Source organism: Mustela erminea, chromosome 2, assembly GCF_009829155.1.
Source record: "Mustela erminea isolate mMusErm1 chromosome 2, mMusErm1.Pri, whole genome shotgun sequence".
Taxonomy (NCBI): Eukaryota; Metazoa; Chordata; class Mammalia; order Carnivora; family Mustelidae; genus Mustela; species Mustela erminea.
Genome location: NC_045615.1, coordinates 99040747 through 99064531, shown reverse-complemented (window position 1 = coordinate 99064531; position 23785 = coordinate 99040747). Strand labels below are relative to the sequence as shown.

The 23785-nt window shown below is 43.4% G+C and overlaps 1 protein-coding gene across 3 annotated transcripts in view; it reads right to left on the bottom strand.

Moving 5' to 3' along the window:
• Positions 1–23440, bottom strand: part of GRK4 (G protein-coupled receptor kinase 4) — a 111887-nt gene extending 88447 nt beyond the window's left edge. For 2 of the 3 annotated variants that reach the window (XM_032333653.1, XM_032333654.1), the window contains exon 1: positions 23096–23440. The gene's annotated coding sequence lies outside the window, so the exon portion shown is untranslated. The remainder of the gene's footprint in view (positions 1–23095) is intronic. The other variant, XM_032333655.1, reaches the window with a different exon arrangement.
• Between the last annotated feature and the right edge of the window lie 345 nt (positions 23441–23785).

Below are 23785 nucleotides of genomic sequence, written 5' to 3'. Positions count from 1 at the left end.
GACCTAACACAACATATCACACATGGTTGCATCCCTACTGAGGAGCAAATGCCTGCAAAGGACCAGAAATATAATGGTAAAAAGGACAACATTGCTCCCCTCCATTCTAGTGAGGGAGAGTTGTGTTTTTTGGTTTTTTTTTAAGAGCAGGTAATGATAAGTGTAAAAAAAAAATTAGCCAATCATACAGTACTAAATGATATGCAACAAAATCAAGCATGGGAAAGGGTGCTATTAGGGATAAGGTGAGATTAGAGAAAGCCTCCCAAGAGGGTCACACTTGAACAGAGACCTGATGGGGGTGAGGGAATGAGCCTCGGGAAGATCTAGAAGCGAGAAGAGAATGGCGGAAAAAGCTATTAGGTGATATTTGAGCAGATGGAGGCTGCACTGCAATAAGCATGGCATACAGTAGAGAAATACTGAATCACTACATTGTACACCTGAAACTAATGTGATATTGTGAGTCAACTATACTCAAAGAAAAGAAAATGTTTAATGAAGTAAAGTAGAATTTTCAAAAGGTAATAGTTTAGAAAGATTATTTTTCTTAAGATTTTATTTATTTATTTATCTCAGAGAGAGAGAGAGAGAGAGAGAGAGAGAAAGGGAACACAAGCAGGGGGAATGGGAGAGGGAGAAGCAGCCTTCCCACTGAGCAGGGAGCCTAACACCGGGCTTGATCCCAGGACTCCAGGATCATGACCTGAGCCAAAGGCAGACACTTAACCAACTGAGCCACCCAGGTGCCCCTAGAAAGATCTTTTTTAAAAAGGCCCTTTGAACAAAACTCAAGAGAAGTTAGAACCTTCAATTTTAAGCATTCTGAGGAGTTGAAATTTTATTAAATTTTGTCCAAGAGAAAACATTATAGTTTTGGCCAGTAACAGAAAGGCTCCAGGGCTATAGGAAAGAATAGAAAAATCAAGAGGAAAGCCACGTTTTGGGAAGTGGTTTCTAGGAGCTTCATATATATTGACTCATTGAATCATCCTTCCCCCATGATAAAAATACTACCGCTATTCCCTTTTCTCAGATAAGGGACCAAAGCAAAGAGGTAAAATCACTTGTCCAACATCATGCAACTAGTGAGAAGTGTGGGTCTGCACCAGGAATCTGCTTAACCATTACTGCTATTAAGAAGCAAAATGGTGTAAACAAAGCCTTTTTTAAAAGTACACAAACATTTATAAAGTAAATTATTTGGCATAAACACATTTAGAAATTAAGCTGGGATTTGAGCCCAGATAATCACACTGGCCAAGCGAGGACATTACCTTTGTCATAACAGCTGTTTTTCTATCAATAAACAGGACCACCAAGGTAAATGCATAGAAAGAACTGGAATCTGGTCTACAAATTCTGCTGGATATTAAGGGGTTTGGGGGTTGGTTTTCTGCTACGAATACCATAATTATTTTTATAACATATTCTCTATAACATATTATATACCACCCCTAGTCCTAGACCCACCAGGAACAATCACAATCATAAATTTAGTGCATTTATATGTGTGTGTGTGTGTGTGTGTGTGTAGCCTTGAAAAATATACTGCTTTAGAGCAAGATTCTTAACCTGGCATTCACGGGCAGGTATCAGGGTATCCTGGAATTTGGACAGAAAAAAAATCACCTTTAGCTTGACTAACTTCTAACCAAAATTTATCATGTCTTTCAGCCGTAAGTGTAGGCAAGAGCATTAAAATATCAGTAGTATCTTTGACTTCATCACCAAGAGCATTCAGATTTCCCTCTCACATTACAGGGGCTAGAGAGAACTTAAAATATTTATGTTCACACTGCCTTGAAATGATCACAGAGGTGCCAGACCAGCTGTCAGACTGTCTAGAAGTGTTGAGTTGATGGAGCCAAGCAACTGCTAGGCAGCTTTGTGCCTGGTAGTTAATTGTTCAGACTCCAAATGGCCAGGTCCTATGTTCTCACATCAATGGTCCAGCTATGTATTTTACTCTCTGTGACTCCCTACAACTGATGGATACATAGAAGCAGGGGGTTAGTCAAAGGCTAGCCCACAGCTGGCCCAAAGCCCCATTCAAACGAGCCATGATGGCCTTCACACTGATGGCTCTTTAAAGGATGACACTTGAACTTGCCTGTGTATTTACTGCCTTGCTACCTAGTGCTCTGAGAACCAAGCACTTTCACAACCCAAACCTGTTTAAAAAATTTACTATTTCAATATAGTTGACTTCTTTCACAATCATATGTATTTTTATTCATGTTAAGAACCCCTACTCTAGAAGCTGTTAGTAAGAATGGTGTGCTACTGGGGCACGTGGCGGGCTCAGTCGGTTAAGAGTCTGCCTTTGGCTCAGGTCACAATCCCGGAGTCCTGAGTCATGAGCACCACATCAGGATCCCTGCTCAGAGGGGAGTTTGCTCCTCCCTCTACCCTTCACCTGGCTTGTGCTCACTCTCAAATAAATAAATAACATCTTAAAAAAAAAAAAAAAAAAGGTGTGCTACTGCATACAATTCGATTTTTTCCACACAATTGACGCAAATTGTTCACTATTCCAGCTGGGCTCTCTTCTGTTCCTCTCTCTTCCCCACCCTCAGCCTCATGTTTCATGGCCCAAAACACTCCTCCTCAGCAAAGCTAGATCCCTCATTTTCTCAGGTCTTTGCTCCTGGTCAGCCCACAAGCTTTCATGTCCTACCCCATGCCTAACCCTTAGCACCCCCTTTTCTGCTTTATTCTCTCTTCTTGGCCCTTATCACTGTCCACCATACAATCTATTTAATGGATCCTGTTGAGGACCTGTCTCCCCACGAGATTAGAAACTCCTTGAAGAAAGGGGTTTATCTGTGTTATTCACAGCTGTAAACCTGATAGCTATATGAGCAGCTGGTGTAAAACACTCAATAACTATTTGGTGAATGAGTGAATGGATGAATTTGTTTTAATACTATATAGTAATCTACTATATAAATATTCTATTTGTCTACTTCATACTGATGGTCATTTAATGGTTTTGGTTTCTAATATTAGACACGTGTTATAGCAAACATTCTTACAAATGTCTCCTTTACCACCATTTCTGGAGAATAAATGTTTAGAAGAGTTCTTGACCTGGGTGTGTTTTTTTTTTCCAACATTAATGGATACCATTCACCTGTTCTCCAAAATGGTTGTAATTTACAATTACTTAAAATAAAGCATACATACTGGGTGTGATACCCTTGATAGGAGCCACTCTGAGTTACTTTGTAGAATCAAAAAGGGGACACCTCTTCCTTCAGTTTAGAACAACTTTAGTTAGTCAGAAGAGCTCCACGAATAGCAGAGGCTGAGACTAAGCCAAATAAACTTAGTTCATTTGCCTCTTAAACTCAGGACATTACGCTAAGTGAAATAAGCCAGTCATTGAAAAGTCCTACACTGTTAAGATTCCACTTATATGAGGTATTAGGAGTCAAATCATAAGAGAGAGAAGCAGAATGGTGGCTGCCAGGGACTGGAGAGAGGAGAGATGGGGGGTGGTTATTAATTGGGATAGAGTTTCAGTTGGGGAAGATGAAAAGAGTTTTGGAGGTGAATGTAGTGATGTTTGCACAACAGTAAAAATTTACTTAATACCACTGTGCACTTAAAAATGGTTAAATACATTTATAACAACAAAAAGTTTTGGGAAAAAAGAGAGTTCCTCAAACAACATAAAGTCATTTTGTTGTTTAAGTGCTAAAAAGATATCACCCAAATGTCCACTTTATATTCAACCAGAAGTGAAAACAGATATGCAAACACAAGTCTTTTTTTTTTTTTTTTTTAGAGATATTTATTTATTTATTAGGAGAGCGTGGTTGGGGGAGGCGCAGAAGGAGAGGGAGAGAGAGAGAATCTCAAGAGAGAATCACTCCTTGCTAAGCACAGAGCCCTATGTAGGGCTCTATTCTATGACCGTGAGATCATGACCTGAGCCAAAATCAAGAGTCTGATGCCCAACCAGCTGAGCCACCCAGGTACCCAGCAAACACAACAATCTTCATAAGGGTGTTAGTCAATGTGACCACTCATCCTGTAGAACACTCTCTCAGCACATAAAGCAGCATTTATCCAGAATCATTGTACTGGAACAGTATATCTAGGTCCCAGCTTGCTCCTTAAGTAGATCCAGGGCTATTTTTCTTCCTCACTACAGCTAATGTCAGCAGTTAACTGATATGATCAAAGCAAAAGAGGGAAAAACTGCTAGTGGGCCTCCCAGTTCTTTCTCATCCCATGATAAAATCACAGGGCTTTTTTTTGTATTTCACCAAACAGAAAAATGAAAAAGGAGGATGGGAGAGAAGATAACAGAGTTCCTTATAAGTACCTTATTTGGCCAAGTATATTTTCATTAATACTTCCAAAGAAAGGCTACTGCAATGCAAAAGTAGGATGCACAATCTTAAAGGATGATCTGCTAATTACATAGATTCATTTTGTTTTGTTTAAGATTTGCTCTTATTTAAAATCCAGTACATTGTTTTCACTACTCCCATTTAACTATGTCAATGAAAACTTTGCCTTCATAGAAGAAATGTAGTTCCAACAGATATTCTGCTCTTTCATGCCCTGTTTTGCTTCCATACTCTTAACTTCATTGTCCACTGTGGCTTTACTCACATTCAAGTCTCTTCATCTTGTTGTCTCACTGACAGCCCATTTCCTTCATGTCTCCCAAGAGTGGTCTTTTTCCAAGCATGTCTCTAAAATGCCTGGGAAGGGGGCGCCTGGGTGGCTCAGTGGGTTAAAGCCTCTGCCTTCAGCTCAGGTCATGATCCCAGGGTCCTGGGATCGAGCCCCGCATCGGGCTCTCTGCTCAGCAGGGAGCCTGCTTCCTCCTTTCTCTCTGCCTGCCTCTCAGCCTACTTGTAATCTCTGCCTGTCAAATAAATAAATAAAATCTTTAAAAAAAAAAAATGCCTGGGAAGAGGAAGGACAGGATTATCAAAGACACAGCCTCAGTACTCCTGATGCAGAAGAGCCAGCAAGGTGGACAGACTTCCCCCAGGGAAGGTCACAGGCCAGGGCAGCAGGCGCTGCAGAGCCTTGGCCAGGACTCAAGGCTTGGTTTGGCCTCTGGCCCCCAAGCCAGAGTACAAGTCGATGATAGGTCACTTCTCAGATCCACAGACTGGCAGGGAAGCAGCATACCCTACCGGGCTAGGTTCTCCCTGTGTGCATAAGAAAGGCTGATCACAGGGTATCTATCCAATGACTAAATCAGAGCAAAGCTGTAAACAGAAACAGAGCTAGCATCTCCTACAATATTTTCTTAGGGAAGTTCCCTAATTCTGACTTTTCCTGAGTCACATTGGCTCACCAATTTATATGAGCTCAAGTTAATGAAATTTTAGTGTACTTGATTTATCTGAAAGTCTTCAGAAGAAAAATAGTGTTTTAGAAAAACACTGCATTGTATCCGTCCAGCACAACCTTTCAGGTTATCAGATTCTAGCCTTCCTTGTCTTGACCTATTGTACAGCTTTCTGTAAACTGTGGGTGACAGGCACACATGCAAACTGTTTGTCTGGTAGTTCCCATGGACTTCTCTTCCCTCTAGAAAAATCAGTTTGCCCAGATTTGCAATTCAATTCCTTTCATCACATAAATGTGAGCTTTTTGACTTCATCTGAACTGTTTAGAACATGTGCCTTGTTCCCTATGTAAGTAAAAACAAAACACATGTTCATTTTAATGTGATCTGTATGAGCCTAATTTACCTTTCTCTGGCAATTACCTTTTAAGATGCCTTACTCCTAGTCAAGCCCCGTCTGTGAGACCTGTAGTGATGTCCCATCTTTCATTTCTGATAATATTGTGTCTTCTTTTTTCTTAGTCTGGCTAGGGCTTACAGATTTTACTAACCACTTCAAAGAATCAGATTTTCATTTTGTTGATTTCCCACCTTTAGTTTCACAGATTTCTACTCTAAACTGGGGCATCTTGGGTGGCTCAGTTAGTTAAGTGTCTGTCTTTGGCTCAGGTCATGATCCCAGGATCCTGGGATCAAGCTCCATGTCAGGCTCCCTGCTCAGTGGGGAGTCTGCTTCTCCCTCTCCCTCTGTCTCTCCCCACCACTGATGCTTGCTCTCTCTCTCAAATAAACAAAAAAACAAAATCTTTTTTAAAGGTATGTTTAATCTCCAAGTATTTGGGAGATTTTCCAGCTGTCTTTCTGGTTTATGGTTTCTATTTTAATTCCACTGCAGTCTGAGAGCAGATATTATATGATTTCTATTCTTTTAAAATTGTCACAGCATGTCTTATAGCCCAGAATGTGGACTATCATAGAGAATGTTCCAATGTGACCTTGAGAAGAATGTGTAGTGTATTCATCAATCTCTCCTTGCAGTTCTATTAGTTTTTGACTCACATATTCTGCCTATATGTTGTTAGGCACATACACTTTAAGGACTGCTACATCTTCTTGGAGAATTGACCCTTTTGTCATTATGTAATACCCCTCTTTATCCTTGTTTACTTTCTTAGCTCTGAAGTTTAAACTGTGTGAAATTAACATAGGTACACCTACTGCCTTTGATTAATGGCAGCATGGAATACCTTTCTCCATCCCTTTACTTTTAATCTATGTGAATTTTTATATTTAAAGTGAGTTTCCTATAGACAACATGTAGTTGGGTCTTACTTTTCTATCCACTCTGACAATCTCTCTCTTTTGACTGATGCACTTAAGACCATTGATGTTTAAAGTGATTACTGATATGCAATACAGGCATACCTCAGAGACACTGTGGGTTTCATTCCACACTACTGCAATAAAGCAAATGTCACAATTAAGCAATACAAATGAATTTTGGCTTCCCATTGCATATAAAAGTTATGTTTACACTAAGCTGTACTCTGTTAACCATGCAATAGCAGTATGCCTAAAACACAATGTATATGCCTTAATTTTAAAAAAACTTTATTGCTAAAAATGCTAACCATCATCTGAGCTTTCAGTAAGTCATAATCAACGATCACACATCACTCTAACAATAATTTAAAAGTTTGGAATACTGTAAGAATTACCAAAATGTGACAGAGACATAAAGAGAAAAAATGCTGTTGGAAAAAATGGCACCAAAAGACTTGACACATGGTAGCCACAAACTTTGAATTTGTATAAAGTGTAGTATTGGTAAAATACAATAAAACAAGGTATATCTGGGGGCGCCTGGGTGGCTCAGTGGGTTAAAGCCTCTGCCTTTGACTCAGGTCATGACCCAGGGTCCTGGGATCGAGTCCCGCGTCGGGCTCTCTGCTCCATGGGGAGCCTGCTTCCTCCTCTCTCTCTCTCTTTCTCTGCCTGCCTCTCTGCCTGCTTGTGATTTCTCTCTGTCAAATAAATAAAATCTTAAAAAAACAAACAAACAAACAAACAAAAAAACAAGGTATATCTGTAGTTGGATTAATACCTAACATATTTTTACAACTACTTGTTGCCCTTATCTTGTTCTTACTGTTGTTTTCCTTTTTTTTTTTTTTTTTTTTTTTTGCCATTTGTGGTTTAAATCACTTTATAGGATTCTATTCTCACATTTTCCTTAGCATATCAATTATACTTCTTTTTAAACTGTTTATCTTTTTAAGGATTTTGAGAGAATGAGAGAGAAAAAGAAAAAGAAAACATGACCAGGGGGAGTGGGAAGAGAAGCAGACTGTCCACTGAGCATCCTGAGAACCCTTTGCAGGGCTCAATCCTAGGACTCTGGGATCACGACCCCAGCCAAAGGCAGATGTCCAACCAACTGAGTCACTCAGGCTCCCCTAAACTATTTTTAGTGGCAACATACATTTACAACTAATCCAAGTTCCCTTTCAAAGAAAATTATACCACTTCATAGGTAGTATGAGTACCTTATAAATAAAAAAATATTCCTAATTCCCCTCCTATCCCTTGTACCACTGCGGACATAAAGAGACATTCATTTCATTTATACATAGTATATCATTTTTATATATGTGTCTCTATGTGTAAATGTGTTATTTTTTATCTAACAGCTAATAGATTAAGAAAAACAAATCTTCATTTTACCATCACATATTCATTCTCTGATGCTCTTCCTTTCTTTATGTAGATCAAAGTTTCTGAATATATAATTTTCTTTCTCTATGAACAATTTTTTTTAGTTTCTTGCAAGGCAGATCTACTAGCAACAAATTCCCTCAGTTTTGGTTTGTCTGAGAAACTCTTCATTTCTTCTCTTTTGGAGGGTAATTTCATAGGATACAGAATTCTAGGTTGGTGGGTTTTTCTTCCAATACTTTAAATGTTTCACTTCCGTCTTCTTCCTTGCATAGGTTCTGAGAAGAAATCAGATATAATTCTTACCTTTGTTCCTGTATAGGCAAAGTGTTTTTATCTGTGGCTTCTTTTAAGACTTTTTATCTTTGACTTCCTAAAGTTTGAAGATGATATTCCTAAGCGTCATTTTTAAAGATTTTATTTGGAGAGAGCAAGTGCATGGTGCGCACACGCATATGCATGAGTTGGGGGGAAACGCAGAGGGAGAGGGAAAAGCAGGCTCCTCACCAAGCAAGGAGCCCAATGCAGGGCTTCATCTCAGGACCCCAGGATCATGACCTGAGGTGAAGGCAGATGCTTAACTGCCTAAGCCACCCAGATGTTCCTCCTGGGAATCATTCTTTTGACATTTATCCTGTTTCATATTTCCTGAGCTTCATCTGTGGCTTGATGTCTAACATTAATTGGGGTAAAGTCTCAGTCATTATTACTTCAAATATATCATCTGTTCCTTTCTTTCTTTCTGCTCCTCTGGCATTCCCATTACACGTGTATTACGCCTTGAATGGTTGTGCCAGTTTTTGGATATTCTGTTGTGATTTTTTCAGTCTTTTTTTCTCCTTGCTTTCCAGTTTTAGATATTCTGTCATATTCTCAAGCTCAGAGATTCTTTCAGTCAGTTTATGAGGCCATCAAAGGGATTCATTTGTTATTTTTTTGGTTCTTCTCACCCCTAGCATTTCTTTTGATTCTTCTTTAGAATTACCATCTCTCTCTTTAACATTATCCATCTGTGTTTTGCATGTTTTCTAACTTTTTCCATTAAAGCCCTGAGGATACTAATCACAGTTTTTAAAAATTCCTGGCCTGATAATTCCAACATTCCTCCTTTTACTCTGATTGGTCTAGGAGGCCATGGTGAGGGTTTGGAGAGGGCTGACACCTCGACTTTAATTTTAATAGGATCATTCTGGCTGGGGTGTTGAGAAGAGACTGTAGGGTCAGAAAGGCAGAAGCTGAGACCAAGTATCAGCCAATTGTGGTCTTCCAAACGAGAGGGGTTAATGGCTTGAGCTATGCTGAAGGCGGTGAGAGGTTAAGATTCTTTGCATTTTGAAGGAAGATCTAAAAATATTTGCCCAAGGATTGGATGTGGGATATAAGGAATTAAAAGTCAACTTTAAAATTTTTGTCCTGAGTATTAACTGAGATGCAAAAAGAAAAAAATAGGGGCAGGTTGAGTGTTAATAGTTAGTTTTGACTGAGTGTGTGTACATTTGTGCATTCATGCATGCACGCAGATGGTTACCAAGTAGCAATGTTAAGTGGGCAAGTGGAGAATGAGCAGCAGTTCAATGAAAAGGTCCAGTCTGCAGATCTCAATTTGAGAGACAGCAGCCTGCTCCAAAACATGTTACTGGATAAGATCATAAGGGAGTGAGACTCCACGGACTGAGCCTTGGGAGGATTTCAATATGAAGAGGTCTAGCAAATGAGAGGCAATCAGTCAAGTAGTCTAAGGACAAGCACTGAAACAGCAGAAAACCTTGGAGGGTGCTGGTCTAGAAGGACATACTGACTGAGGTGACCCTATGATGAGCTATGTCATGCGCATCCCACAGGTGTAGTAGGATGAGGACTAAGAACTGACTCTGGTGATCTTGACAAGGGTGGCTTTCATGAAGTGGAAGAGGTGAGAGCTCAGAACCCAGCACATAATTCACTCAAAACTTACTTGTTTAAAGAGTAAATGACACAAACGCAATACTGCACACACACCATGTACCTCCAAACACAGGGCCTCACCCACATTTCACTAAACACAACAGTGCACGCACACATCCCATGAACCACGTGGGTGAGCTATCAATACAAAAGGCTCCCTTCTCCCTAGACAAGATTCCCTGGCTTGATCTGAAGATCACAAGGTGAAGGAGAGACAGAAGAATGGGAACTGCTCCACTGGGGTCTCAGTCACCTTGGACTGCTATGACAAAATACCATAGTCTGGGTGACCTAACAACAAACACTTATTTGTCGGAGTTCTGGAGGCTGGAAATTCCTAGACCAGGGTGTCAGCAGATTCGGTGACATGAGGGCCCTTCCTGGTTTGTAGATGGCTATCTTCTCATTATGTACTCACGGGCCTTTCCCTGATACATGCACTTGAACAAAGAGATCGGTGCCTCTCCTTCTTTTTATAGGGTCATTAATTCCATCATAGGGGCCCACCCTTACGACCTAATGTAACCATAATTACCTTTCAAAGGCCCTACCTCCAAATACCATCACACTGGTAATTAGAGCTTCAACAGTTAAATAGGGAGAGGACACAAACTACACGTCATAGCAGCAGGCTCGGTGGGGGGGCAACATGCTACTGAGCCAGAGAAGCCGCCCTGCCCCTCAGTAAGCAGTCCTTGATTCCAAAATTCTCCACCGACACATCACACCAAAGTCCAGCTCCAATTTTCTGAGCTGCCCCATCCAGGTGCAGTCAGCCTCAAGATGAGCTGGGTGGTGCTCGCCATACCATTTCAAGACAGAAGACCAGAAGGGAAGAAATCAGGCAAGAAAAGGAAGAGCACACACATTTAGTCATAGGACCATACCCAATATCAACTGTGGCTGGCAAGGCCCAGGCTACTTACACAGAAGACCCTCCACTGTCCTAAAGCCTGAGGGGGGCAAAAACAAGAGGCACAGTCCACTAGGGTAGTATATTGTGTCCCAAAAAGTACAGACGGATGTGGGGTCAAAGCTTTTTAAGTCCCAAAAGTGTGAAGGTCCCCCTCTATAGGCTGTCTTCATCTATTTTAAAGGTATAGGTTGAATTAGCACCTCCTCAAAAATGATGTTTTAGAGTCCTGACCTTCAGCTAATCCCCACCCTTCAGAATATGATCGTATTTGGAGACAGGATCTTTATAATACAAAGGTAATCAAGTTAAAATGAAATCATTCGGGTAGGTCCTAACCCAACATGATTACTGTCCTTAAGGGGGACATCTAGGAGCAGTAGGTGGCTCCGTTGGTTAAGTGTCTCACTTGATTTTGGCTCAGGTCATGATCCCAGGGTCCTGGGATCAAGCTCCACACTGGGCTCCCTGTGGGGAGCCTGCTTCTCCCTCTCCCTCTGCCTGCTGCTCTGCCTGCTGCTCTGCCTACTTGTGCTATCTCTCTGTCAAATAAATAAAATCTTTTAAAAAATTAAATAAATAGAAGAATGAGATTATAGACTGGAGAAACTATCAAAATCCAGATACATGTTATTTACGAGACACACCCAAAGCATTATAAAAACACACCAAAAGGCAGGGTGAGGGAAAAACGGCAAAAATTAGTGCACGTGTACACACACACACACACACACACACACACACACACACAGAGGCAGGTATAATAATAGGCATGTCCAGGGGCGCCTGGGTGGCTCAGTGGGTTAAAGCCTCCGCCTTCAGCTCAGGTCATGAACCCAGGGTCCTGGGATCCAGCCCTGCATCAGGCTCTGCTCAGCAGGGAGCCTGCTTCCCTTCCTCTCTCTCTCTCTCTTCTCTGCCTGCCTCTCTGCCTACTTGTGTTCTCTGTCATAAATAAATAAATAAAATAAAATCTTAAAAAAAAAAATAGGCATGTCCAATGAAAATACAACTTAAGGAAAACTGAAATGCACTGGTGGGGACAGAGATGCACCTTACATAAATAATTAAAAAAACAATAACCCAACAAGAAGATAACTGAAATCAGTAACTAGTAAATACTTAACAGTGTCTTGGAAATAAAAACCAACCAAATCAGGGAAAATGAATTTAAATATCCACTGCCTTAGTGGGAGATTTCATCAAGACTTTATCATAAACTGATTATCAAACAGAAAAAAACAATAAAAATGGAGTCTATTTATATAGTAACAATAGTAAGCTTAAGCTAAAAGACGATCGTACAGGGTCTTACCCAGCAAAAGAAACCACATATTCTTCCTAAGAACAGATAAACATTTATAAAAATTGACCAAGTACCAGCTTACAAAGTATATTTCAATGAATACCAAAATACTGATATTATGAAGACCATATCCTCTGATCATCTATCATTAAATCACCAATAAAAAGGTGCCATGAATTTATAATTTCTTAGAAATCACAGTCAAATAATCAAGGCTTAACAAAGAAATCACAATCAGAATCATTAAACATAACTGAGATTAAAAAAACCACATGAAGAAACTTGTGAGTTGCTGTTAACACAATACTTAAAAGTCAGAGTCTTAAATTTATTTATTTTAAAACAAGAAAGTTTAAAAAGTATGCGTTAAGCAGTCGACTTGACAGCTAGAGGCAAATCAAAATAAAGAATACAATACAAGCAGAAATTAATAAAACAGAAGACAAACATAATTGAGAAGAGCATATGAAACCAAACTCTGGTTCATTGAAGTGATTAACAAAAATCTTTTGCCAGCCTAACAAAATTAAAAGACCCACACAAATAATATTCCAAATTAAAAAGATCACAGTTGCAGTTGTAAAAATAGAAAGTGTTACAAATAACATTAACTCCAAATAAATTTGGAAGCTTAGGTGAGAAGAATTTTTTCAGAAAACCCAAGTTACCAAACCTAACTCAAGAAACGGAAGGTCACAGTAAGTATTAAAGAAACTAAACTGATAATAAAAAGAACCACCCCTATCCCTGCTTCCAAGTCAGGAGGGTTGGGGAGGGCCAGGGGAGACTCCAAACTCAGGCAGTTTTGTGGGCCAGGTTTACCAAATCTTTCAGGAACAGAGAGGCCCTATCTTATAAAATGTTTTTCCTTAAAGAAGTACTTTCAACAGACACAATTTTCACAATAATTGCACCAAGTTTAATAGTATCACTCAATGAAATGTTGCAAATGTATATACACCTGCATAATTACCAGCTGGATCAATCAATACACATTTAAAAAAAAATTTTTTAATAGATTTTATTTATTTATTTGAGAGACAGAGAGGGCAAAGAGGGAGAGTGAGAGGGAACAGCAGACTGCTGCTGAGCAGAGAGCCCAACTGGGGCTCCATCCCAGGACCCTGAGATCATGACCTGAGTTGAAGGCAGATGCTTCACCAACTGAGCCACCTAGGTGCCCCCATACACATTTTCATCACCCCAGAAAGTTCCTTCCTGCCTCTTTGGTGTCAATCCCTCCCTTCTACCATTACCCCATGGTAATGGCAATTACCATTCCAATTTGTATTATCATGGATTACTTTCACATCATACCACTGGACTCACTGAGGATCGCGCTCTTCTGAGTTTTTCCTTAACCTAATGCTCCCGACATTTGTCTATGTTCTTGCATGTATCAGTTCTTTTTCCTGCTGCACAGCATTACACGTATAGGTACTGCTTTATCCATCCTCTTGGGGAGGAATGATTGGGCTGTTTCCTGCCTGAGACTGTTATGAATAAGGCCCTGATAAACATTCTCGAATGTGAGCCTATGCCTGTTGAACTGGGGACATCTGGAGGAGAATCACCAGATCATAGGGCAGGTGTGTTTATCAGACACTACTGGGGTCTCCAGTTCCACATTGCAATGGGCGTTGTGTGAGAGTCTGGCTGCAGTTACTCCACATCCTCCCTTACACATGGTATTGTCAAGGGGCACAGGTGGCCTCCAGCAGCTGGAAAGGGCAAGAAAATGGATTCCCCCATAAAACCTCCAAAATGAAATTGTGATAGCGCTCCAACCGGTCTGAAGGGCGAACTCGCTTCAAGCTTACTCACTCTCGGCTTGCTGACCTAACTCCCTCAGTCTGCAGCAAACCCATCCTCTTAAGATTTGCAAACCACTGGCCTTCAGGAGTGAAGGACCAAACTTTCCCAGAAGACGAGGCCTGACCACATTTAAAAAACAGCTGTTGCTGATGCCAGCAAGTCTATTCAGGGTCCCGACATCGGACTCACCATCCAACCACCTGCTTCTTTTGCATGCAGCCCCCTCCCTTCTCCCATGCCTTCCCCTCTAAAATCCTTCCAGCTTGGCCTGGACAGGGAAGACAGTTTTTGAAACGTCTGTCCACCTGCTTTCTAGGTTGCCAGCTTCCTGACTAAAGCGACCTTCCTTTCTCACTGTCACTTGTCTTTAGAGTATTAATTTTTGAACAGCAAGCAGACAGACCTGAGTTCAGAACCAGTTCTCTGTCTGATACCATTCTCCCTAGAAGCTCCAGAAAGGAACACAGCCCTTCTGACATCTTGATTTTAGCTTAGCGAGACCCATTTCAGACTTCTGACCTCCAGAACTGTAACAAAACAATCTGTGTTATTTCAGGCCATTTAGTTTGTGGTAACTTGTTAGAGCAGCAATAGGAAACTAGTACTAAGGTGAGATACTAATACTAATACTAAGGTGAGCTAATAGGAGATTTGTGCAATGTATACTGAGTATCCAGATTACATAAAAAGATGCTAGAAATCAGTAAGATATTCTGCCCCCATTGTGCAGAAGATATGACAAGCAATTTACAAAGAGGAAAGTTGAATCACCCCCATTACAAAAAGATGTTCAATTTCCCTGGTAATTAGGAAAATGCAAATTAAAACAGTGTTATAGACTGACTTGTACCCCAGCACCCCACTCTCACCTCCAAATTCACACGCTGAAGTCCTAACCCCAATGAACTATAATTGGAGTCTGGGCCTTCAGAGAGGTAACTAGGGTTAAATGAGATGGTCAGCCAGCTAAGGCTCCAATGTGACAGGTGAATTCTTAAGAGGAGTCACCAGAAAAATCTGTGTTTCTCAGCATAAACAAGAGGAAAGGCTATGGGAGGACGCAGGGAGAAGGCAGCCTTATATAAGCCAGGAAAAGTCCTCACCAGAAATCAGTCATGCTGGTACCTTGACCTTGGATTCTTAGCCTTCAGAACTGTAAAAACAAACCAAAACCAAAACCGAAAACAAAAACCCCAACCATTTCTGTTGCTTAAACCACCCAATCTGTGTTATTTTGTTATGGCAGTCCAAGCTGACTAATATAAACAGTAAAATTAACACTTCAGGATGCCTGGGTGGCTCAGTGGGTTAAGCCGCTGCCTTCGGCTCAGGTAATGATCTCAGGGTCCTGGGATGGAGTCCCGCATCGGGCTCTCTGCTCTGCAGGGAGCCTGCTTCCTTTCCTCTCTCTGCCTGCCTCTCTGCCTGCTTGTGATCTCTCTCTGTCAAGTAAATAAATAAAATCTTTAAAAAAAAAAAACACTTCATGTCTTCTGAGCAAACGTCTTGGAGTCTGAGAATTCCAATAATTTTTTAAGTTAAAAAGATAACCAATACAGGAATTTAAAACAGTGATTTAACTACATGAATGAGGGAGAAAGAAGATGGAGGAGCTGGTTTAAGGGAGCTACGTCTGCATCCAACAGCATAAAGCTAATAGAAGTCTAAATGGACGAGCACTATTCTTTAGAAATTCAACAGTAACTGCCAAAGTAACGACAAGAGAAGTCATGGGAAGAATTAGTGCAGCTGCACCTGAGAGGAGTGGGGTCTTCGTCTGTTCCTGCTGCTGTAACAAAATACCATACATGGGTGGGGGGAGTGGGGGGTTATAAACAACACTTCTTTCTCACAGTTCTAGAGACTGGAAGTCCATGATCAAGGTGCACAGACTCAGCATCTTCCCAGTTCACAGATGGCTATCTTCTCAATGTGTCCTCATGTGGCCGAAGGGGCCAGGGAGCTCTGTGGGGTGTCTTTTATAAGGGCACTGATCCCTTGTATGAGGGCTCTACCTTCATGAACTAAGCACCTCCAAATACCATCACATCAGGAATTGGGTTTCAACATGTGAATTGGCGGGGTGAGCAAAGGGATAAACTTTCAGTTTAGAGGAAGAAAAGGAGTATGAGGAAGGCTAGAACTTTCCATCAGAAGACCTTTTATTCTCTGATTTTTTTTTTTAAAGATTTTATTTATTTATTCGACAGACATAGATCACAAGCAGGCAGAAAGGCAGGCAGAGAGAGAGGAAGGGAAGCAGGCTCCCTGCTGAGCAGAGAGCCCGACAAGGGACTTGATCCAAGGACCCTGAGATCATGACCTGAGCCGAAGGCAGAGGCTTAACCCACTGAGCCATCGAGGCGCCCCTATTCTCTGATTTTTAAAGTTATGGATCCCTTGGAAAATTTTTTTTAATTAGTAGAACAGAACCAGTCATGAATTCTGTTCCTAGCTTGATGAAGGGACGTGAGAAGGCTGTCCTTTTGAGATCATGCTGTGTTTAACCCAATGAAGCACTGGAAGGAAAGAGCACTGAGAATGCTAGGAAAATGTAATCAAAACAGGGAGCAGAGAGGCTCCAAATTCTTTCCTTCTAGAACCAGAGTGACCTCAGGAAGGCTCTGCCCCATGCCAAACGCTTCACCATCACTTTCGGCTCTTGTATGGACTCCTGATATAACTATGCCCAACGCTGTTGGCTCTGCAGTTCTCGGGGTGCAAACACAGACAATGTCTCCAAAGTTCTCCTTGTCAGATGAGAATCCAACGGCCCCACCTTCCCCGCCACGTCCCAACTTCTATCAACTGTGCTTTCACGCGGTCCAACCAGCCACTTGACATTCCTACATCTAGAAAGCTAATTTCATGCCAGAAGCTAAAGACAAAAGATCAACCTGTTTTCATTAAAAGCAGCAAACTGAGGAGTGTTTCGACAGCATTACATGACTGGTTAGAGCATGTGTTTGGGGCCAGACAGACCTGGGCTGAACCCTGATGCTCCCATTAACTAGTAATGAGACCTTCAGCAAGTCACTTCTGCTTCCCTCATCTGTAAAAGTGGTAAGAACACCTGCTCCTAGAGGTTGGCGGTGGGGTGGGGGGTGGTGGTATGGGATGCAACCAGTTCAGCAGCCTTGTCCAACTGGCAAATCTAGTACACACAAATGCTCACAAAAAAATACCTAGGATTACCCTGCAAACGCTCAACCACAATGTCTCTGCCAGGAAGTGAGACAAAGCAGCACAGGAGTAAGGGAGGCCACAAAGATAGTACTGCCATGTGTTCTTTGAACTAGGAATGCTCTTTCAATTTGGTAAAAACAAACAGTTTCCATTCTAAAAAACAAAAAACACAAAACACATGTGTTTGGCTTTTTGCTAACATCATAATTAGTTACGGTTGAACCCACTGTCTTTGTTAGTGATGAGCATGTAAATACTGAAAGAGGGGACGCCTGGGTGGCTCAGTGGGTTAAAGCCTCTGCCTTCGGCTCAGGTCATGATCCCAGGGTCCTGGGATCGAGTCCCGCATCGGGCTCTCTACTCGGTGGGGAGCCTGCTTTCTCCTCTCTCTGTCTGCCTCTCTGCCTCCTTGTGATTTCTGTCTGTCAAATAAATAAATAAATCTTTAAAAAATAAAAATAAAAAAATAAATACTGAAAGAGGAACTAGAGGTTGCACTGTAGATATAATTACATTTTAATACTGATTTAATAAAAACAGAAATATTAAATTTAAATAACACAAAAAGCACTCACTAGTGACATTCCAAAGGTGAATAAAATCTCAGTTTTTGTTCCCTATTTCCAGACCACTAAAAAGACAGTTTAGGGTGCCTGGGTGCCTCAGTGGGTTAATCCTCTGCTTTCGGCTCAGGTCATGATCTCAGGGTCCTGGGATCAAGGCCGGCATTGGGCTCTCTACTCGGCAGGGAGCCTGCTTCCCCCTCTCTGTCTACCTGTGATCTCTCTGTCAAATAAATAAAATAAAATCTTTTAAAAAATTAAATAAATAAATAAATAATAAAAAGACAGCTTAGTTTGAAACCTTAATTTCTGGTTATCATCGGTACGGAAAGAATTCCTGAGATGTGCTCTTTTGTCCTCAGTCACGGTCCGCATTTGTAGAGCATCTATTGGGTGCGAGGACAGGGAGGACCCTGTGGGGATCCTGGAATGGAGGTCTACGGCTGCATTTTAAACCGAAGATTAAGAGAACAAATCTGTGTTTCAGAAAGAGTGTTCTAACAGCACTGGAGATGACAAAGGAGAACAAAGTCTGGAAATAGACCAGCGAGGAAATTCTGTCCCTCAGTCAACTTAAGAGCTATAGAGAACCACGGCACTGGGGGAGGGGGTGCAGGGATGTGTGTGCGCACTAGATGAGGACAGACAGGAATGGACATGAGAAATAACAAAGCTTAAGGCTAAATGAGGTACAAGGACCGCCCAAAAGTGAGAATTCAGGAACAGGAAAGCTATGTTTTTGGGAAATCCAGAATAAGCATGGACTGAGACAAAGAATGAGGTTCAAGGTCAATTAACACAACTTCATATTCAAGTGCCAATTCTTCATCATGACACTGGATGTAACAACAAAATCTACAGCCACAACTATTCTACTGAGCACTTTCTGAGCACCAAGCACTGTGCCACATTATCCCATGCAATCCTCTTAACACTGAGAAGTAGAATTATCGTCAGTCCAGTTAGAAGAGGTTAGGAGGAGGTTACAGGTTAGGAAAGAAGGGACAGGACTGGCTGGGATATTGCCCATAAAGAATTTAGCGTGTTGCCTGGACAGAGGAAACGGGCACTGATGTTAGCTATCCTTTTCAACCACTAGGCTCTATAGCAAACTTGGAACATCCTTTATTCCCTCCAAATGCAGCCAATCCTTTCATTTTTAGTATGAATTTCACCTTTTCTTTCTTGAATTCAGCAAAATAACAAATCACCCCCTTAGTCTCCAGTGGTTTTACCAAGTACAGCTTAAATGGCTAGGCAGCACTGAAAGGAATAAAAAATCAAAGTAAACCTATGCCTTGTCCATGCATGCACAGATTACAATTTAGCTGGATAATCACGGACTATGCCATGTTCTGAACCCCAAGTTCCAAATTCCCTGAGGGCAGACAGTACACACTCTCCAAGCTGGGAGAAGCAGACCAAGATACAAAGATAAACCAGATTCTGGAAGGGTGGAAAGAATTGAACAAGAAGAAAGCAAGGAGGACCTGATGCACTGAAGGTTGGAATAGCCAGCAAACAAGAACAGGTGCAAAGAACACAAAAGTGTTCATTTTTTTAAATAACAAAAATGTATTAAGTAGCTCTTTGGTGTGGGATCAAATGAAGTTATGATGAAGGAAAACAAAAAATATTAGCTACTATACTTCCGGAATCAAAAGATTTGTAAGCTACTTCTAGAAACCCCATAAAACCAAAATTCTGGGGAGGAGGCCTCAGCAAGAGACAGTATGAATGATACCAGATGTATTAACTATGCAGGAGATGCCAATCAACTGCTAAAAACACCATCAGCTGAAATCTGAAAGAAATACTACATGTAAGACCAAACCCACACTCGATGTACACATCCTTATTCTCCCCTCTGCATTCATGCTGTCAATTTTTCCGAGAGACAAAACAGAGTGAAAGTCTCCTCAGAAGTAGGATGTGAGGGGCACCTGGGTGGCTCAGTGGGCCAAGCCCCTGCCTTCAGCTCAGGTCATAATCTCAGGGTTCTGGGATCAAGCCCTGCATCGGGCTCTCTGCTCAGCAGGGAGCCTGCTTCCTCCTCTCTCTCTGCCTGCCTGTCTGCCTACTTGTGATCTCTATCTGTCAAATAAATAAATATACTCTTTAAAAAGGGGGAAAAAACAAAAAGAAGTAGGATGTGAAACAATTTAAGGTTATCATTTAAAGCTATGAAAGGTCACAAATTGCTTAGCAAAGGTGTAACACAAGAAAAAATTCTAGGGGCGCCTGGGTGGCTCAGTGGGTTAAAGCCTCTGCCTTCAGCTCAGGTCATGATCTCAGGGTCCTGGGATAGAGCCCGGCATCAGGCTCTCTGCTCAGCGGGGAGTCTGCTTCCCCTCTCCCCCTGCCTCTCTGCCTATTTGTGATCTCTCTCTCTCTGTCAAATAAATAAATAAAATCTTCAAAAAAAAAAAAAAAAAGAAAGAAAGAAAGAAAAAATGCTAAATGTTAAAAAAAAAAGTGATTTTGTGTTTTATCAACAGTAGGATCATTTTCTACTTCCTTAAAGTGTGCGTGGCAAAGTGACAAACAACTTTTTCAATGCAGCATTATCTGCCAACATTCCTGAAAAGGAGGAACAGTTTTAAATACCTACTGTTTGAGAACAAAAACAGAGAGATTGATTTTATTTGCAATAAATCTAGAGAATGAGTGGACCCACTCATAATATTAAATCAATAGTGTGATTCCCAAGGCCAACATATAACTGCTGTACTATGTACACTCCTCTCAAATGTTAATTTTCCAATACATGAGCCAAAGAAACTAAGTGAGGAACCAGCCATGAACAGAGAGGTCCAAGAAGACAGTTCCTAGGGAACATGCATGAGCTGCTAAAGCAAATAAAGTTTCAATTTGGGAGAACAACCCTAAGTTATAACCAACACTCACCATATATTCATCTTTCTAATATCTCATATTATCTAATATCTCATATCTAAGCATTAACCACCCAGATGTAACAACTCTTTCTGAACATAGCAGTAAACATTCCCTGCTGACAAACGGCAGACCTCACAATGATCACACCAGTATGCGTTAATACTTTAGGAAACAAAAATTAAAACTCTTTAGAAAGTATCACTGCTGGGTTGCCTGGGTGGCTCAGTCTGTTAAGCATCTGCCTTCGGCTCAGGTCATGATCCCAGGGTCCTGGAACTGAGGCCCGCATCGGGTTCTCTGCTCCTCGGGAAGCCTACTTCTCCCTCTTCCCAGCCCCTGCTTGTGCTCTCTCTCCCTGTGTCAAATGGATAAAGAAAATCTTTAAAAAAGAAAGAAAGAGGGGCGCCTGCGTGGCTCAGAGGGTTAAGCCTCTGCCTTCTGCTCATGTCGTGATCTCAGGGTCCTGGGATCGAGCCCCACATCGGGCTCTCTGCTCAGCAGGGAGCCTGCTTCCTCCTGTCTCTCTGCCAGCCTGTGATCTCTGTCCATCAAATAAAGAAATAAAATCTTAAAAAAGAAAATAAAAAAGGACAGAAGGAAAAAAGGAAGGATGGATCACTGCAGTCTTGGGCTTTATAACAGGAAATACTGACTCTATGTATTTCTTTAAGTAATCTCTATATCTCACGTGGGGCTCGGACTCACAGCCCAGAGACCAAGAGTAAGTAGCATGCTCTTCCGACTGAGTCAGCCAGGAGCCCCTCGTTTTATGTATTTAGCACTTCGAAAGCAATTACATTTTACCTCCTCATCTAATCTCTACAACGTTGTACAGAAATCTGCTTGACAGCCTGTCTTCGTACACTACACCCAGAGAGGATGATACAGTGGAAAGAAAACGGGCTGAGGTTGGGTCAGAGCCGATTTCCACAAAGGACGATTCATCTCTGTGACCAACCTGGAGTTCAAAGTGAGAAACACTGGACACAATCACATGTTCCACTGAAACCTACTGCTGAGGTCACCCCACCACCTTAACAGAAAAATAAGACCCTGTTCTCTTCCCACCCATCTTCAGTCTTTTATCCAAAATAATTCAAGAGAAGATCTCTATTCTCAACTTTTTTTCTTTTAAGATTTTACTTGATAGAAAGAGAGATCACAAGTAGGCAGAGAGGCAGGCAGAGAGAGGGGGAAGCAGGCTCCCCACTGAGCAGAGAGACGGATGTGACCCTCCGTCCCAGGACCCTGAGATCATGACCTGAACTGAAGCAGAGGCTTTAACCCACTGAGCTACCCAGGCGCCCCTCTATTCTCAATTCTTCACAGAAAAGCCACTTTAGAAAATAAAAGTTCACTACTTCTTAAATCTGGATCCTTCCATTTAAACCCTCACTTGAGCACCTAATTCTCGGCACCAGTCACTGTTACTTCAAGAATTCCTTTCAAATGTTTCTGACCCAAGGGCTACAGTGGGTTGAGGAACCAGGCACTTTGGGATCCCACCTTTCCTCATGAAAGACACCTAGGACACAGATGGGAAGGGGGGTGGATTCAAAAGGAAACAAACCCCAAAGATCTGAAAAGAGCTGTCTTTCAGGTTAACTTCTTCCACAAAACGTTACTTGCTATTCCAATCACAAGAGAAATTCACTGGCGCTTGCCAAAAGCACCCTGAGTCACCAGGAGCACTCCTTCCCGGCCCTGGGATGTTGCGCATAACCCCTTCCCCCCACCCCCGTGGTCTTCCATTCGGAGTTCTGGCCACTGTGCCCGTCCTGCGGGCACGGATCGCGGACGCAGCGCAAGGACTGCAGCACCTGCTCCATCGCCGGCATCAGGCCCGGGGCTGAAGAACCGCAGGTGGGCAGCTGGTCACCGGCTCTCCAGCCTCGACTCCCGCTCTTCAGCCTCGTGGGAAACACAGGACGCTACCAGCGACCTCCGAGAGGAAGGGCTGAACCAACCGCTTCCTTTCCGAATTCCTCCTGACCTATTTCCTCTCCACACACCACAAAGCCGCAGACCAGATAGAATCAGGACGCTGCGCCCAAATACCGATACGCAGACACTACAGGACCGCTCTCGCCCAGGGCGGCACAGACCACAAAGGCACGATCGTTTTCTGCCGGCTTCGCTCGGTGCTCCCGCCTCCCCGTCCTCGGGGTAGGACACTGCTCGTCGGGCGCTGACGCACTGGACCGTGCGGGGGGCGGCAGGTCCACGCAGCAGGCTCAGGCTAACGAGCACTGGGCGCAGACCACCTATACCTGGGGTCCTGCGTGCTGAGAAAGTGCAGGGCAGCGGACGCCTCGCCGACCCGCGGGACCCGAGAGCGAGGACAGGCGGGCCGTGGGGCGGGGCTCTGCGGGGATCCGGGCTCCTCGGAGGATCCGGGTGGGGTGGGAGTCGGGCGCCCGCCGTGCACCCACCTTGGCGAGCTTTCAGCAGCAACGTGTTGGCCACGAAATTCTCAAGTTCCACGGCCCGCAGGCGCCGCCGCCGCCGCCGCCGCCGGGATCCGCCGGCGCGAGGAGGGGACGGCGAAGGAGAGGGCGCCGCCACCTCCGCGCATTCCTCGCAGGACGCCACCTGCCCCGGCGACCCCGCGCGGGGTCCGGGGGAGCTGCCCCGCCGCCGCCGCCGCCGGCCCTCCAGTTGTGGCTCCTGCCGCCGCCGCTGCCGCCGCCACCACGGCCACGGCCACGACCACCACCCGCCGCGCCGCCTCCGGGCCCGTCTGCGACGCCGCCGCCGCCGACGACGACGCCGCCGCCGCCGCTGCCGGCGCGGGCCAGGAGAGCCCTGGTCCTCGGGGCCCGGGCCCTCGGCAGGGGCGTCGCTGAGGCGAGGGGAGCCGGCAGCGCGGTCGCCGGGGAACTCCGCGCTCACCGCCGCCGCGCCGGGGCCCGGGCTCTCGTCCGCATCGCTCGCGCCTGGCACGGGCAACTTGCTCCTGGGAGCCCGGCTCCCGGGCCGCCCGGAGTCTCTGCCAAGCCCCACCTCAGGGAGGGCTCCGCGGCTGATCCGTGCCCCGGCGGCGGCGGCTGCTAGTGCCGCCGCCGCCGCCGCCGCCGCCTACCCGCAGCGCGGCCGGCTCCCTCCAACGGCTTCCCAGAAGA